This window comes from Arachis stenosperma, chromosome 3 (genome assembly GCF_014773155.1).
Source record: "Arachis stenosperma cultivar V10309 chromosome 3, arast.V10309.gnm1.PFL2, whole genome shotgun sequence".
In the NCBI taxonomy this organism is placed as follows: Eukaryota; Viridiplantae; Streptophyta; class Magnoliopsida; order Fabales; family Fabaceae; genus Arachis; species Arachis stenosperma.
Genome location: NC_080379.1, coordinates 55776462 through 55792144, shown reverse-complemented (window position 1 = coordinate 55792144; position 15683 = coordinate 55776462). Strand labels below are relative to the sequence as shown.

General features: G+C 37.3%; 1 non-coding gene across 1 annotated transcript; it reads left to right on the top strand.

Moving 5' to 3' along the window:
- The first annotated feature begins 742 nt into the window (after nt 1–742).
- LOC130971161 (small nucleolar RNA R71) lies at nt 743–850 on the top strand. The gene has a single exon (XR_009082396.1). It is a non-coding gene; the product is annotated as a small nucleolar RNA R71 (small nucleolar RNA).
- Nucleotides 851–15683: the final 14833 nt, after the last annotated feature.

The window sequence follows — 15683 nt, the reverse complement described above, 5'->3', positions numbered from 1 at the left end:
ACTCTCCTTTTGGATTCTCTTCAGTGTTACTTGGGAGAGTGCTTGGGGGAAGTTCAGTAATTTTCTTGCTCAGCTGACCCACTTGTCCTTCCAAATTCCTAATGGAGGATCTAGTTTCAGTCATGAAACTTTGAGTGGTTTTGATTAGATCAGAGACCATGGTTGCTAAGTCAGAGGTATTCTGCTTAGAGTTCTCTGTCTGTTGCTGAGAAGATGATGGAAAAGGTTTACCATTGTTAAACCTGTTTCTTCCACCATTATTATTGAAACCTTGTTGAGGTCTCTCTTGATTCTTCCATGAGAGATTTGGATGATTTCTCCATGAAGAATTATAGGTGTTACCATAGGGTTCTCCCAGGTAATTTACCTCATCCACTGAAGGGTTCTCAGGATCATAAGCTTCTTCCTCAGATGAAGCATCCTTAGTACTGTTTGGTGCATTTTGCATTCCAGACAGACTTTGAGAAATCAGATTGACTTGTTGAGTCAATATTTTATTCTGAGCCAAAATGGCATTCAGAGTGTCAATTTCAAGAACTCCTTTCTTCTGACTAGTCCCATTGTTCACAGGATTCCTTTCAGAAGTGTACATGAATTGGTTATTTGCAACCATTTCAATCAGTTCTTGAGCCTCAGTAGGCGTCTTCTTCAGATGAAGAGATCCTCCAGCAGAGCTATCCAAGGACATCTTGGATAGTTCAGAGAGACCATCATAGAAAATACCTATGATGCTCCATTCAGAAAGCATGTCAGAGGGACATTTTCTGATTAATTGTTTGTATCTTTCCCAAGCTTCATAGAGGGATTCTCCATCCTTCTGTCTGAAGGTTTGGACTTCCACTCTAAGCTTACTCCATCTTTGTGGTGGAAAGAACTTTGCCAAGAAGGCATTGACTAGCTTTTCCCAAGAGTCCAGGCTTTCTTTAGGTTGAGAATCCAACCATATTCTAGCTCTGTCTCTTACAGCAAAAGGGAATAGCATCAGTCTATAGACCTCAGGGTTAACCCCATTAGTCTTGACTGTGTCACAGATTTGCAAGAATTCAGCTAAGAACTGATGAGGATCTTCCATTGGAAGTCCATGGAACTTGCAATTCTGTTGCATTAGAGAAACTAATTGAGGCTTAAGCTCAAAGTTGTTTGCTCCAATGGCAGGGATAGAGATGCTTCTCCCATAGAAATCAGGAGTAGGTGCAGTAAAGTCACCCAGCACCTTCCTTGCATTGTTTGCATTATTGTTGTTTTCGGCTGCCATGTCTTCTTCTTCTTTGAAGAATTCGGTCAGGTCCTCCAAAGAGAGTTGTGCTTTGGCTTCTCTTAGTTTTCTCTTCAAGGTCCTTTCAGTTTCAGGGTCAGCTTCAACAAGAATGCCTTTGTCTCTGCTCCTGCTCATATGAAAGAGAAGAGAACAAGAAAATGTGGAATCCTCTATGTCAAAATATAGAGATTCCTTGAGGTGTCAGAGGAAAAGAGAAATAGAAAGAAGAAGGAGAAGGAGAATTCGAACTTTACTTAGATAAGGTTCGAATTGTGCATTAAGAAAGAGTGGTACTCCATAAATAAAAGGATGTGAGAAGGAGGGAAGTAATTTTTCGAAAATTAATTAAAAGATTTTGAAAACATTTTGAAAAGCACTAATTGATTTTCGAAAATCAATGTGGAAAAGAAATCAAGTGATTTTTGAAAAAGATTTTAAAATTAGAAATTAAGAGGATTTGATTGAAAACTATTTTGAAAAAAAATGTGGTTAAAAAGATTTGATTGAAAAGTTTTGGTCTTAAAAAGATGTGATTGAGAAGATATGATTTGAAAATAATTTTAAAAGATATGATTTGAAAACAATTTGAAAAAGATTTGATTTTAAAAATTAATAACTTGCCTAACAAGAAAAGATATGATTCAAACATAAAACCTTTCTCAACAGAAAAGGCAACAATTTTGAGATGTTCAATCAAATCATTAATTGTTAGTAAGTATCTTTTAAAAAGGAAAGAAATTGATTTTGAAAACATTTGATTGAAAAGATTTGATTTGAAAAAGATTTGATTTTGAAAAACTAAAAAAAATTGATTTGAAAACAAAATCTTCCCCCTAGCACCATCCTGGCGTTAAACGCCCAGAATGGTATACATTCTGGCGTTTAACGCCCAAAATGCTACCTTTTTGGGCGTTAAACGCCCAACCAGGTACCCTGGCTGGCGTTTGAACGCCAGTCTGCCTTCTTCACTGGGCATTTTTGAATGCTCAGCTTTTTCTGTGTAATTCCTCTGCAGTATGTTCTGAATCTTCAATTCTTTGTATCATTGACTTGAAAAGACACAAATTAAAAATATTTTTGGATTTTTTTAATAATCAAAATGTGACAAGAATCAAATAACAATGCATGCAAGACACCAAACTTAGCAGTTTGTGTACTACTGACACTAACAATATGAAAATGCATATGAGACACACAAAATACTTCAAGTCAATAGAATTCAAAGATCAAAACAAAGAAATATATGCATGGATTCGAAAATTATAACAAAAACATGCATTTGACACCAAACTTAGGATGAGACACTAAACTTATGCAAGAAACATCAAATATTTTTGGTCTTTTTATGATTTTGTAATTTTTTTGTGTTTTTCGAAAATTAAGTAGGAAAAGGTATCAAAATTCTTAATGAGAATTCCAGGAATCAGTGCAGTGCTAGTCTAGGATTCCGGTCCAGGAATTAGACATGGCTTCACAGCCAGCCAAGCTTTCAAAGAAAGCTTCGGTCCAAAACACTAGACATGACCAAAGGTCAGCCAAATCTTAGCAGATCACTGCTCCAAGAGCAAAATTGATGAGAATCAACAAGCTCTTGTGGTGATAAGTTGAAACCTCGGTCCAATCAGATTAGACATGGCTTCTCAGCCAGCCAGATTTCAACAAATCATCATGAAACTCTAGAATTCATCTTCAAGAATTTCGAAAAAAATAATACCTAATCAAAGCAACAAGATGAACCGTCAGTTGTCCAGCCTAAACAATCCCGGGCAATAACACCAAAAAAACTTGATGTTGTTGCCGGATCTTGGCACTGATGTTACCAAAAGCTTGCTCAAAACTTGAACAATCCCCGGCAACGGCGCCAAAAACTTGGTGCTGCGAAATTGTGAACAATACTTTTTCACAACTCAAATAATCCCCGGTAATGGCTCCAAGAACTTGGTGGCTCAATACCATGGCATTACACAACTTCGCACAACTAACCAGCAAGTGCACTGGGTCGTCCAAGTAATAAACCTTACGTGAGTAAGGGTCGATCCCACGGAGATTGTTAGCATTGAAGCAAGCTATGGTCATCTTGTAAATCTTAGTCAGGCAAACTCAAATGTATATGATGATGAACGAAAATAACATAGAAGATAAGGATAGTGATACTTATGTATATCATTGGTGTAAGAGCTTCAGACAAGTGTATGAAGATGCCTTCCCTTCCGTCTCTCTGCTTTCCTAATGCCTTCATCCAATCCTTTCTTACTCCTTTCCATGGAAAGCTCGTGTAGGGTCTCACTGTTGTCAGCAGCTACCTCCCATCCGCGCAGTGAAAGCTAATGCACACACTCTGTTACAGTGCTGCCAATCACCGGTTTGGTTCCCTCCCCTACCGGAATAGAATAACTCTTTTGCGTCTGTCACTAACGCCCAGTAGGTTACAGGTTTGAAGCACGTCACAGTCATTCAATCATTGAATCCTACTCAGAATACCACAGACAAGGTTTAGACCTTCCGGATTCTCTTGAATGCCGCCATCAGGTCCTGCCTATACCACGAAGATTCCGAAGAATCCAAGAGATATTCACTAAGCCTCAGATGCTTGTAGAACAAGAATGGTTGTCAGTCACCTTGTTCATGGGTGAGAATGGTGATGGGCGTCAATCATCACCTTCATCATGTTGAAGAACAAGTGATATCTTGGATAAAGAACAAGCGGAATTGAATGGAAGAACAATAGTAATTGCATTAATACTCGAGGTACAGCAGAGCTCCACACCTTAATCTATGGTGTGTAGAAACTCCACCGTTGAAAATACATAAGCATAAGGTCTAGGCATGGCCGAATGGCCAGCCTCCCAATGATCTAAGATAGCATAAAACTCAAAGATAGCTACCAAGATGTCCTAATACAATAGTAAAAGGTCCTACTTATAGAAAACTAGTACATAGATGAGTAAATGACATAAAAATCCACTTCCGGGCCCACTTGGTGTGTGCTTGGGCTGAGCAATGAAGAAATTTCGTGTAGAGACTCTCCTTGGAGTTAAACGCCAGCTTTGGTGCCAGTTTGGGCGTTTAACTCCCATTTGGGTGCCAGTTCCAGCGTTTAACGCTGGGATTTCTTGAGGTGACTTTGAACGCCGGTTTGGGCCATCAAATCTTGGGCAAAGTATGGACTATCATATATTGCTGGAAAGCCCAGGATGTCTACTTTCCAACGCCGTTGAGAGCGCGCCAATTGGGCTTCTGTAGCTCCAGAAAATCCACTTCGAGTGCAGGGAGGTCAGAATCCAACAGCATCTGCAATCCTTTTGAGTCTCTGGATCAGATTTTTGCTCAGGTCCCTCAATTTCAGCCAGAAAATACCTGAAATCACAGAAAAACACACAAACTCATAGTAAAGTCCAGAAAAGTAAATTTTAACTAAAAACTAATAAAAATATACTAAAAACTAACTAGATCATATCAAAAACATACTAAAAATAATGCCAAAAAGTATACAAATCATCCGCTCATCAGCTGGCCGAATATTCGTCCTTCTTTTTGAGTATGAAGGATCCGAGATTACCTCACCAAATCTTACCAGATTAGGTGATAATCTCAGCCACAGCATACTTTTCTTTTTCTTTTTTGTGCCATCAACTCGATGGTCTTTAGGCTTGCTTTCCTTTCCTTTCGGTAGCTCCAAGTAGCTTCCATGGCTTCCTGGTTAATGACCGAAGAAAGAAGAAGAAAGAGATGAGAGAGAAGAGAGTATCTGAAGTAAAAGCAATTCAAAGTGATTAAACAAATTAATGAAAAATAGTTTGCTTTTACTTCCCTTCCATAAGGTAGCGTGCAGCACTTATGACAATCAATCAATTCAGCTGCAAATTTCTCTCTCATGTTTCCCATGCAATAAATGGTAATTTAATGAAATTTGGAATCCATCACATGGTATAATGCTTGTATCCGTTGGAAGCTTGTAACATTACTAATAGAAATGGGTTTTAGTTAAAGAAGTGCATTATGCCCATTTCCTTAAGATTTTCGGACCAAGCATGCAAGAAGAATTGGGCTTATGATAGTTTGGATTCTGGCCCAATAATAATAACAATAATTCAGCCATAACAAACAAAATATTTTTGCATCAATGCTGAATGTATTCATGAAACACTTGGGCTTGTAATTTTCCTTTTATTTTCGGCCCAGATAAAAATCTGCACAACAAAATTATTAATTAAGCAAGTATGATTTAAGATCAAATTAATAATTTTGTAATTAATCAATTTTAATAATGTTTGTTCATCATCAAATTAAATTAGAGTTTTCCAAACTCATCAATCTCCCCCTTGATGACAAATATTATTAAAATTGAAATGGAAAGAAATTAAAGATTAGAGTACGAGTACTCCCTTTGAAGATTGAATTTCTCCCTCTTTCAAATTATCACTTGGCTCCCCCTTGATGTATGCTATTTTACCAAGGAAAGCACCAAACCTGTGACATTTAAATCAAGCTACAAGTAACAATGTTATTTAGCATGTTTTATGATGCTAAATGCTTGATTTATGAGCAGTTTTAAATTGATAATCAAAACTCATTTGATATCATAAACTGATTTTCTGCTCAATAGTTACATACATCAAACTATCCAAACATTTTCCTATTTAATATATCAGAGCAGAACAACATGATGGAAAATATTTGTGGAACAAATTAAGGCAGTTTTTGATACTTTATACAATTTAAAGGAACTGCCAAAAATAAATTTTCAAACCAACAAGTTTATCAATGATGAATCAACAGCCAGGCATCAAAATAAATTAAACATCATTATAAACCAAATGCCAAATGCAGTTCAATCAGCAATGATCATAGTAAAACAAATGTAATAACAGCATGCATTTTTTTTGAACAAGGGTGATCATGAATTTTCAATTTGAAAATTTCAACCCTGTTCTCATCCCCTGTTTTTATTTGTTCCAATTTCAATTTTGGAACCTAAATTTCCTCCCCCTTTTGTCATCAAAGGGGCACCTACACAAAACATGATTAACATAGCAAAATATTCAAGATAAAGTACCAAAAGTATATCACAGTATCCTAGAGATTATCCTAGAGCAGTGAGTATCAAGTCATGCTCTTACAAAAAAACAGATTGAGCCTAATGAAGCCAATATCAAATAAAAGAAAACAGTCATTAATCATCAGACAAATTGAGATCAGAGTCTGCAACACTCATGTATACCCTCGGTCCTTCATCAGTGTAGCCAAGAGCAGCACTGATTGTTTCAGTATTCAGAGAGAGATGCACACGTTTCACATAGGAGTGAAGACTACCATCAATCAGTCTGAGATTCGCATAAAATTGCCTAACCAATTTTGGATATACCATTTTGTGAGTGTGAAGTAGTGGAGACCATTTGATGTTGTCAAACAGAGGTTGCAAGATAATTCCTTTGGCTGCCAGTTGATCAAGATTCACCAAGTATGAGGGACAGATATGCCTCTTTTCCAAAACTTCTTGATGGAATTCATAGAATGCACAAGTCAAGAATCTGGATGGATCATAGTGAGAGTGTGGCTTGTGAAACTTGTTCTTGAATTCCAGTGACTCAAGATTTGCTGGTTCCCTAGTTTCATGCAACACGAAACCTTTGGGCTTCTGAGAGCTTCTGCCTGAAGTGTGTGGTGTAGCCTTCTTTGGTGAACGCGGCGGTGGGGAAGGAACGGGTGAGGTTTGAGACGATTCTTCTTCAACACTGGGCTCCTTGTTTTTGCCACGGCCAGAACTCTTGTGAGCAATCTTCTTTCTCATGGTTGGTGTTTGTTTGGCAGATTGGGAGGGAGAGGAAGAAGATGTGGAGTGAATGTGAATATGTGTGTGTGTTTGTGGAGAGAACGGTTTTTGAGAGAGACTGATTCTTCCACTTTTTCTTGATGCAGTTTTCTTTTTCATTATGTGAAGAAAGATAATGGGGGTGGAAGAAGAAGGGTTGGCCGAAGGTGGAGAGTGGAGAGAGGTTAAGGAAGCATTAAATGTTGATTGGAGAGAGATAATGGGGGTGGTTAATAGTCATTATGTGCGGTTATTAACCAGGGCGGTTTCCCAAGGATTTGAAAAGAAGGTTCCTTGAATCAAGGGATTAGTTGGAAAAAGAAGGATTTGATTTGACATTATCCCTCTTTCAACTAGATATGATAAGACAACTTTGAGATTTGATTTCAGAAAAATGACTAACAAAATAGTCAGAGATGGGTCAAAGGGATTTTGTGGGACCCATTGGAATTTGTTTCTGCGCAGTCTCCCCCTTAAGCATAGCGCTCCCATCATGCATTTATTTTTATCTCGTCCATTCCTGCGAGATAAAATTGAACAGAATCAGAAATTCACAAATTTTCAATATGATTTAGATCAATCATTCCCAAGCTTTTCCTCAACAAACAGAATCTATCTTCACAGAGGGGTTTTGTAAAAATATCAGCAAGTTGTTCTTCAGATTTTACAAATCGAATATCAATAGTACCCTTTTGCACATGTTCTCTAATAAAATGATATTTGATTTCAATGTGCTTTGTTCTTGAGTGCAAAACAGGATTTTTTAAAATATTTATTGCACTCATGTTATCACAAAATAAGGGTATGCTATTGATTTTTAATTTGTAATCTTCCAATTGAGTTTTTAACCAAATTAATTGTGAACAACAAGCAGATGCGGATATATATTCAGCTTCAGCTGTGGATAGAGCCACTGTGGCTTGTTTCTTGCTTGACCACATGTTGAGTGAGCTTCCAAGGAAGCAACACATGCCCGAGGTGCTCCTTCTATCCACTCGATCTCCCGCATAATCTGCATCACAAAACCCTACTGCACAAAAATCATCAGATTTTGGATACCACAAGCCATAATCACATGTTCCCTTAATGTACCTAATGATGCGTTTAACAGCCGTTAAATGGGATTCTTTTGGGTGAGATTGAAATCTTGAACATACACCCACACTTTGAACAATATCTGGTCTAGAGGATGTAAGATACATTAGTGAACCAATCATTCCTCTATACCGTGTCTCATCCACATCTAGGCCATCATCATCCTTTTCAAGTTTAGTGTTAGGATGCATTAGTGTTCCCATTGGTTTGGAATTTTCTAAGCCAAATTTCTTTATCAATTCTTTTGCATACTTGCCTTGGTGAATAAAGGTACCACTAGGAGTTTGTTTAATTTGGAGGCCAAGAAAGAAAGTTAGCTCTCCCATTAAACTCATTTCAAACTCACCAGTCATGAGTTTTCCAAACTTTTCACACAAGGTCTCATTTGCTGATCCAAACACAATATCATCCACATAAACTTGAACAAGAAGGATGTCATCATTAGAAACTTTAATGAACAAAGTAGTTGATCGGGGTAAAACTTGTCTCTCAACAAATTCCCATTCGGCAAGTGTACCGAATTTGTCGTCAAGTAAAAACTCACAATAGAGTGAGGTCGAATCTCACAGAGATTAACGGATTAAGCAATCAATGGTTAATTGATTATCCTAGTTAGACGAGTCAGATTTGGATGAGGAGCAGCAGGAATTGTAAATTGACAGAAATGTAAAGAAAGCAATAAAGTGCAGAAGAGTAAAATGGCAAGAAAAGTAAATGTAAGAACTAAAAATAAAATGAACATTGGGATCAAGAGATATTGCAATCCTCCGGATCAAGTTCATTTTCATCTCTTCCTCAATCAATGCACTCATTGATCTCCTTAGCAATCTTAATTGATCGAATTACAATTCCTTGTAATTCAATCTCTCAAATCTTGATTAATAGCCAATTCCTTGGTCAATTGCTCATGAGAAGAGATGAAGTATGGTCACTGATTATACCACATACATTTCCCAAATCAAGTATTGAGACGATTATAGTCACATATCCATCCAAACCCAATTTGGTCCAGCATGAGAAAGCATTTCTAGCTTGATCTCTTCATTCCTCTTTCAAGGCTCAGAAGAGATCCAAGTTGAATAGCTTCTTTTCCAAGAGAACTACCCAATGGGATGAAGAACGAAAGCTCTCTAGTAAAATCAAGAGGAAAGAAAGAAGAAGAAGAATAAGAACTACACTTAATCCATTGAATCACAATAGAGCTCTCTAACCCAATGTAAAGAGTTAGTTGGTCATTGCTCTACCAAAATAGAAAAGAAAGAAAGTGCAGAAAATAAAGATGAAGATTAAAACTAAAATTAAAACTTCAAAATTCATAAATGAAAAGTACAAACTAGAATTAAACTACTACTAAGAAAAAAAGAAAAGAAAAGAAAAGGAAGAAGAGTGGTTGAGGGGAGGGGTCCGAAGACTCATGATGAGCGGATAATTTATACGCTTTTTGGCATTGTTTTTATATAGTTGTTAGTAAGTTTGAGCTACTTTTAGGGATGTTTTCATTAGTTTTTATGTTAAATTCACATTTCTGGACTTTACTATGAGTTTGTGTGTTTTTCTGTGATTTCAGGTAAATTCTGACTGAAATTGAGGGATTTGAGCAAAACTCTGAAAAAGGCTGACAAAAGGACTGCTGATGCTGTTGGAATCTGACCTCCCTGCACTCGAAATGGATTTTCTGGAGCTACAGAACTCCAATTGGCGCGCTCTCAACGGCGTTGGAAAGTAGACATCCAGGGCTTTCCAGCAATATATAATAGTCCATACTTTATTCGAAGAATGACGACGCAACTTGGCGTTGAACGCCAAGTACACACTCCTTTCTGGAGTTAAACGCCAGAAAAACGTCATAATCCGGAGTTGAACGCCCAAAGCACATCATAACTCGAAATTCAACTCCAAGAGAAGCCTCAGCTCGTGGATAGATCAAGCTTAGCCCAAGCACACACCAAGTGGGCCCCGGAAGTGGATTTATGCATCAATTACTTACTCATGTAAACCCTAGTAGCTAGTCTAGTATATATAGGACATCTATCTATTGTATTAGACATCTTTGACCACTCTAAGTCTTTTATCATTCGGTCATTTGATCATGGAGAGGGCTGGCCATTCGGCCATGCCTGAACCTTTTTCACTTATGTATTTTCAACGGTGGAGTTTCTGCACACCATAGATTAAGGGTGTGGAGCTCTGCTGTACCTCAAAGATTAATGAAGTTCTATTTTCTTTTATTCAATTCTCTATCTTATTCTTATTCCAAGATATTCATTCGTACTCAAGAACATGATGAATGATGATGAGTTAGATAACCCTCATTATTATTCTCACTCATGAACGCACGTGATTGACAACCACTTCCGTTCTACATGCAACAAAGCTTGAATGTGTATCTCTTAGATTCCCCAACAGAATCTTCGTGGTATAAGCTAGATAGATGGCGGCATTTATCTGGATCCGGAAAGTCCAACCTTGTCTGTGGTGTTCCGAGTAGGATCCTGGGAATCCGGAAAGTCTCACCTTGTCTGTGGTATTCCAAGTAGGATTCCGTTCATGAATGACTGTGACGTGCTTCAAACCTGTAACCTGCTGGGCGTTAGTGACAAACGCAAAAGAGGGATTCTATTCCAGTAGGGGAGGGAACCAACCGGTGATTGGCCGTACTGTGACAGAGTGCGTGAGCATTAGCTTTCACTGCGAGGATGGGATGTAGTTATCAACCATGGGTGATGCCTCCAGACTAGTTAGCTGTGCGAGTGACAGCCGCATAGGATATTTCCCCGTGAGGATGAAAGTAGCCACAGTTGATGGTGAACCCCTATACAAAGCTTGCCATGGAAAGGAGTAAGAAGGATTGAGTAGAAGCAATGGGATAGCAGGCGTCCGAGAGCTCTACACCATCTCCATTCCGCTTATCTGAAATTCCTACCAATGAATCTGCATAAGTATTTCTATCCCTTTTTATTAACTTCTTTCTATTTTATTTAAACCCATAATCCAATTTTAATCTCCCTAACTGAGATCTGCAAGGTGACCATAGCTTGCTTCATACCAACAATCTCTGTGGATTCGACCCTTACTCACGTAAGGTTATTACTTGGACGACCCAGTACACTTGCTGGTTAGTTGAACGGAGTTGTGAAAGAAGGTCAATTTCTAAAAGGAATAATTTCACAATGATGCCAAAAGGCACAAAAATAGGAATCACAATTTTGTCCACCAAGTTTTTGGCGCCGTTGCCGGGGATTGTTCGAGTATGGACAACTGACGGTTCATCTTGTTGCTCAGATTAGGTAATTTTCTTTTCAAAAATCTTTTTCAAAATTTTTCTTTTTATTTTTCGTTTTTCAAAACCTTTTTTTTTCGAAAATAATTAATAAAAATCCAAAAAAATTAGAAAATCATAAAATCCAAAAATATTTTGTGTTTCTTGTTTGAGTCTTGTGTTAATTTTTAAGTTTGGTGTCAATTGCATGCTTTTAAAAATTTTTCTTGCATTTTTCGAAAATCCTATGCATTCATAGTGTTCTTCATGATCTTCAAGTTGTTCTTGATAAGTCCTCTTGTTTGATCTTGATGATTTCTTGTTTTGTGTCTTTTGTTGTTTTTCATGTGCATTTTTGCATTCATGTTTTCCATGCATTAAAAATTTCTAAGTTTGGTGTCTTGCATGTTTTCTTTGCATCAAAAATTTTTCAAAATTATGTTCTTGATGTTCATCATGATCTTCAAAGTGTTCTTGGTGTTCATCTTGACATTCATAGCATTCTTGCATGCATCTTGTGTCTTGATCCAAAATTTTCATGTTTTGGGTCATTTTTGTGTTTTTCTTTAAAAATTTAAAAATCAAAAATATCTTTTCCTTATTTCCCTCCAACTTTTCGAAATTTTGGGTTGACTTGGTCAAAAAATTTTCAAAATTAGTTGTTTCTTACAAGTCAAGTCAAAATTTCAATTTTAAAAAAAAATTCTTATCTTTTCAAAATCTTTTTCAAAAATCATATCTTTTTCAAATTTTTCTTTTTTTCGAAAATTTCAAAAATCTTTTTCAAATTATTTTCAAAATCTTTTCGAAAATTAGCTAACAATTAATGTGATTGGTTCAAAAATTTGAAGTTTGTTACTTTCTTGTTAAGAAAGGTTCAATCTTTAAGTTCTAGAACCTTATCTTGTAGTTTCTTGTTAGCTAAGTAATTTTAAAAATTAAATCTTTTTCAAAATATCTTTTTCTTAAAAATCTTTTTATCTTCTTATCTTATTTGTTTCAAAAATTTTATATTTTTCAAAATTTGATTTCAAAATATCTTATCTAACTTACTATCTTCTTATCTTTTTCAAATTTGATTTCAAATCTTTTTCAATCAACTAACTAACTTTTTATTTGTTTCTTATTTTTTTTTAAAACCACCTAACTACTTTTCACTCTTCTATTTTCGAAAATATCTCTCTCTTTTTCAAAAATTCTTTTTAATTAATTAATTGTTTCATGTTTTAATTTTAATTACATTTTATCTCTAATTTTCGAAAATCACTAACTCTTTTCAAAATTATTTTCGAAATCCCTCTTCTCTTTTCTTCTTCTATTTAATTATTAATTACTAACACTTCTCTTCACCTCTCTTCATCCATAAAACCGAATCCATTCTTCATTCTTCTACCCCCTTTCTTTTTCTACTAACATAAAGGAATCTCTGTACTGTGACATAGAGGATTCCTTTTTCTTTTCTTGTTTTCTTCTCTTTCATATGAGCAGGAACAAGGATAAAGGCACTCTTGTTGAAATTGATCCAGAACCTGAAAGGACTCTGAAGAGAAAATTAAGAGAAGCTAGATTACAACAATCCAGAAACAACCTTTCAGAAACATTAGCACAAGAGGTGATGGCCGAAAATAATAATAATGATGCAAGGAGAGTGCTTGGTGACTTCACTAAGCCAACATCCAAATTTGATGGAAGAAGCATCTCCATTCCTGCCATTGGAGCCAATAACTTTGAGCTTAAGCCTCAACTAGTTGCTTTAATGCAACAAAACTGCAAGTTTTATGGACTTCCATCTGAAGATCCTTACCAGTTTTTAACTGAGTTCTTGCAGATCTGTGACACTGTAAAGACAAATGGAGTTAATCCTGAAGTCTACAGACTCTTACTTTTCCCTTTTGCTGTAAGAGACAGAGCTAGAGTATGGTTGGATTCACAACCCAAAGACAGCCTGGACTCATGGGATAAGCTTGTCACTGCATTCTTAGATAAGTTCTTTCCTCCTCAAAAGCTGAGCAAGCTGAGAGTGGATGTTCAAACCTTCAAACAAAAAGATGGTGAATCCCTCTATGAAGCTTGGGAAAGATACAAGCAGCTGACTAAAAGATGTCCATCTGACATGTTCTCAGAATGGACCATATTAGATATATTCTATTATGGTCTCTCTGAATTTTCGAAAATGTCATTGGATCATTCTGCAGGTGGATCTATTCACCTGAAGAAAACGCCTGAAGAGGCTCAAGAACTCATTGACATGGTTGCAAACAACCAGTTTATGTACACCTCTGAGAGGAATTCCGTGAACAATAGGGTACCTCAGAAGAAAGGAGTTCTTGAAATTGATGCTCTGAATGCCATATTAGCTCAGAACAAAGTGTTGACTCAACAGGTCAACATGATCTCTCAAAATCTGAATGGATTACAACATGCATCCAACAGTAATAGAGAGGAAGCTTCTGAAGAAGCTTATGATCCTGAAAACCCTGCCATGGCAGAGGTTAATTACTTAGGTGAACCTTATGGAAACACCTATAACTCATCATGGAGAAATCATCCAAATTTCTCCTGGAAGGATCAACAAAAACCTCAACAAGGTTTTAACAATGGTGGACGTGCAAGGCTGAATAATAGTAAGCCATATCCATCATCTTCTCAGCAACAGACAGAGAACTCTGGACAAAACAATTCTAATTTAGCCAACATAGTCTCTGATCTGTCAAAGGCCACTTTCAGTTTCATGAATGAAACAAGATCCTCCATTAGAAATTTGGAGGCACAAGTGGGCCAGCTGAGTAAGAAAGTTATTGAAACCCCTCCCAGTACTCTCCCAAGCAATACTGAAGAAAATCCAAAAGGAGAGTGCAAGGCCATTGATTTAATCAAAGTGGCCGAATGCACTAGGGAGGAGGAGGACGAAAATCCTAAGGAGGAAGACCTCCTGGGACGTCCCTCAAGCATGAAGGAGTTTCCTATTAAGGATCCAAAGGAATCTGAGGCTCATCTAGAAACCATAGAGATTCCATTAAATCTCCTTCTGCCATTCATGAGCTCTGAAGAATATTCATCCTCTGAAGAGGATGAAGATGTGACTGGAGAGCAAGCTGCTCTATATCTAGGAGCTATCATGAAACTGAATGCTAAGCTGTTTGGTAATGAGACTTGGGAAAGAGAACCTCCCTTGCTCATTAGTGAACTAGATACTTGGATTCAGAGAACTCTACCTCAAAAAAGACAAGATCCTGGCAAGTTCTTAATACCTTGCACCATTGGCACCATGAGCTTTGAAAAAGCTCTATGTGATCTTGGGTCAGGGATAAATCTTATGCCACTCTCTGTAATGGAGAAGCTGGGAATCATTGAGGTACAACCTGCCTTGTTCTCATTACAACTGGCAGACAAGTCAGTGAGACAAGCTTATGGAATAGTAGAGGACGTTCTAGTAAAGGTTGAAGGCCTTTACATCCCTACTGATTTCATAATCCTAGACACTAGGAAGGAAGATGATGAATGCATCATCCTAGGAAGACCTTTCCTAGCCACAGCAGAAGCTGTGATAGATGTCAATAGAGGAGAGTTAGTCCTTCAACTGAATGGGGACTACCTTGTGTTTAAGGCACATGGCCATCCCTCTGTGACAAAAGAGAGTAAGCATGAAGAGCTTCTCTCAGTTCAAGGTCAAGAAGAGCCCACACAGTCAAACTCTAAGTTTGGTGTTGTGAGGCCACAACTAAACTCTAAGTTTGGTGTTCAAATCCCATATCCAAACTCTAAGTTTGGTGTTGGGACTATACAAAATTGACCTGATCACCTTTTAGCTCCATGAGAGCCATTGTCAAGCTATTGACATTAAAGAAGCGCTTGTTGGGAGGCAACCCAATTTTATTTATCTAATTTTATTTTATTTTGTTTTAGTGTTATTTTTGTGTTTAATTAGGTACATGATCATGAGGAGTCACGAAAAAATCAAAAAAAATTAAAAACAGAGTCAAAAACAGAAGAAAAAAAATTTTTCACCCAGGGGACGCACGGGCTGGCGTTCAACGCCCAGACGAAGCATCTTTCTGGCGTTCAACGCCAGAACAGAGCATCTTTCTGGCGTTGAACGCCCAAAACAAGCAACAACCTGGCGTTTAACGCCAGGTTGCGCACACAGAGGACAATCTGGCGCTGAACGCCAGAAACAAGCATGAAACTGGCGTTCAACGCCAGAAACATGCATAACATGGGCGTTTAACGCCCAGAACGTGCATCAATGGGCGTTTGAA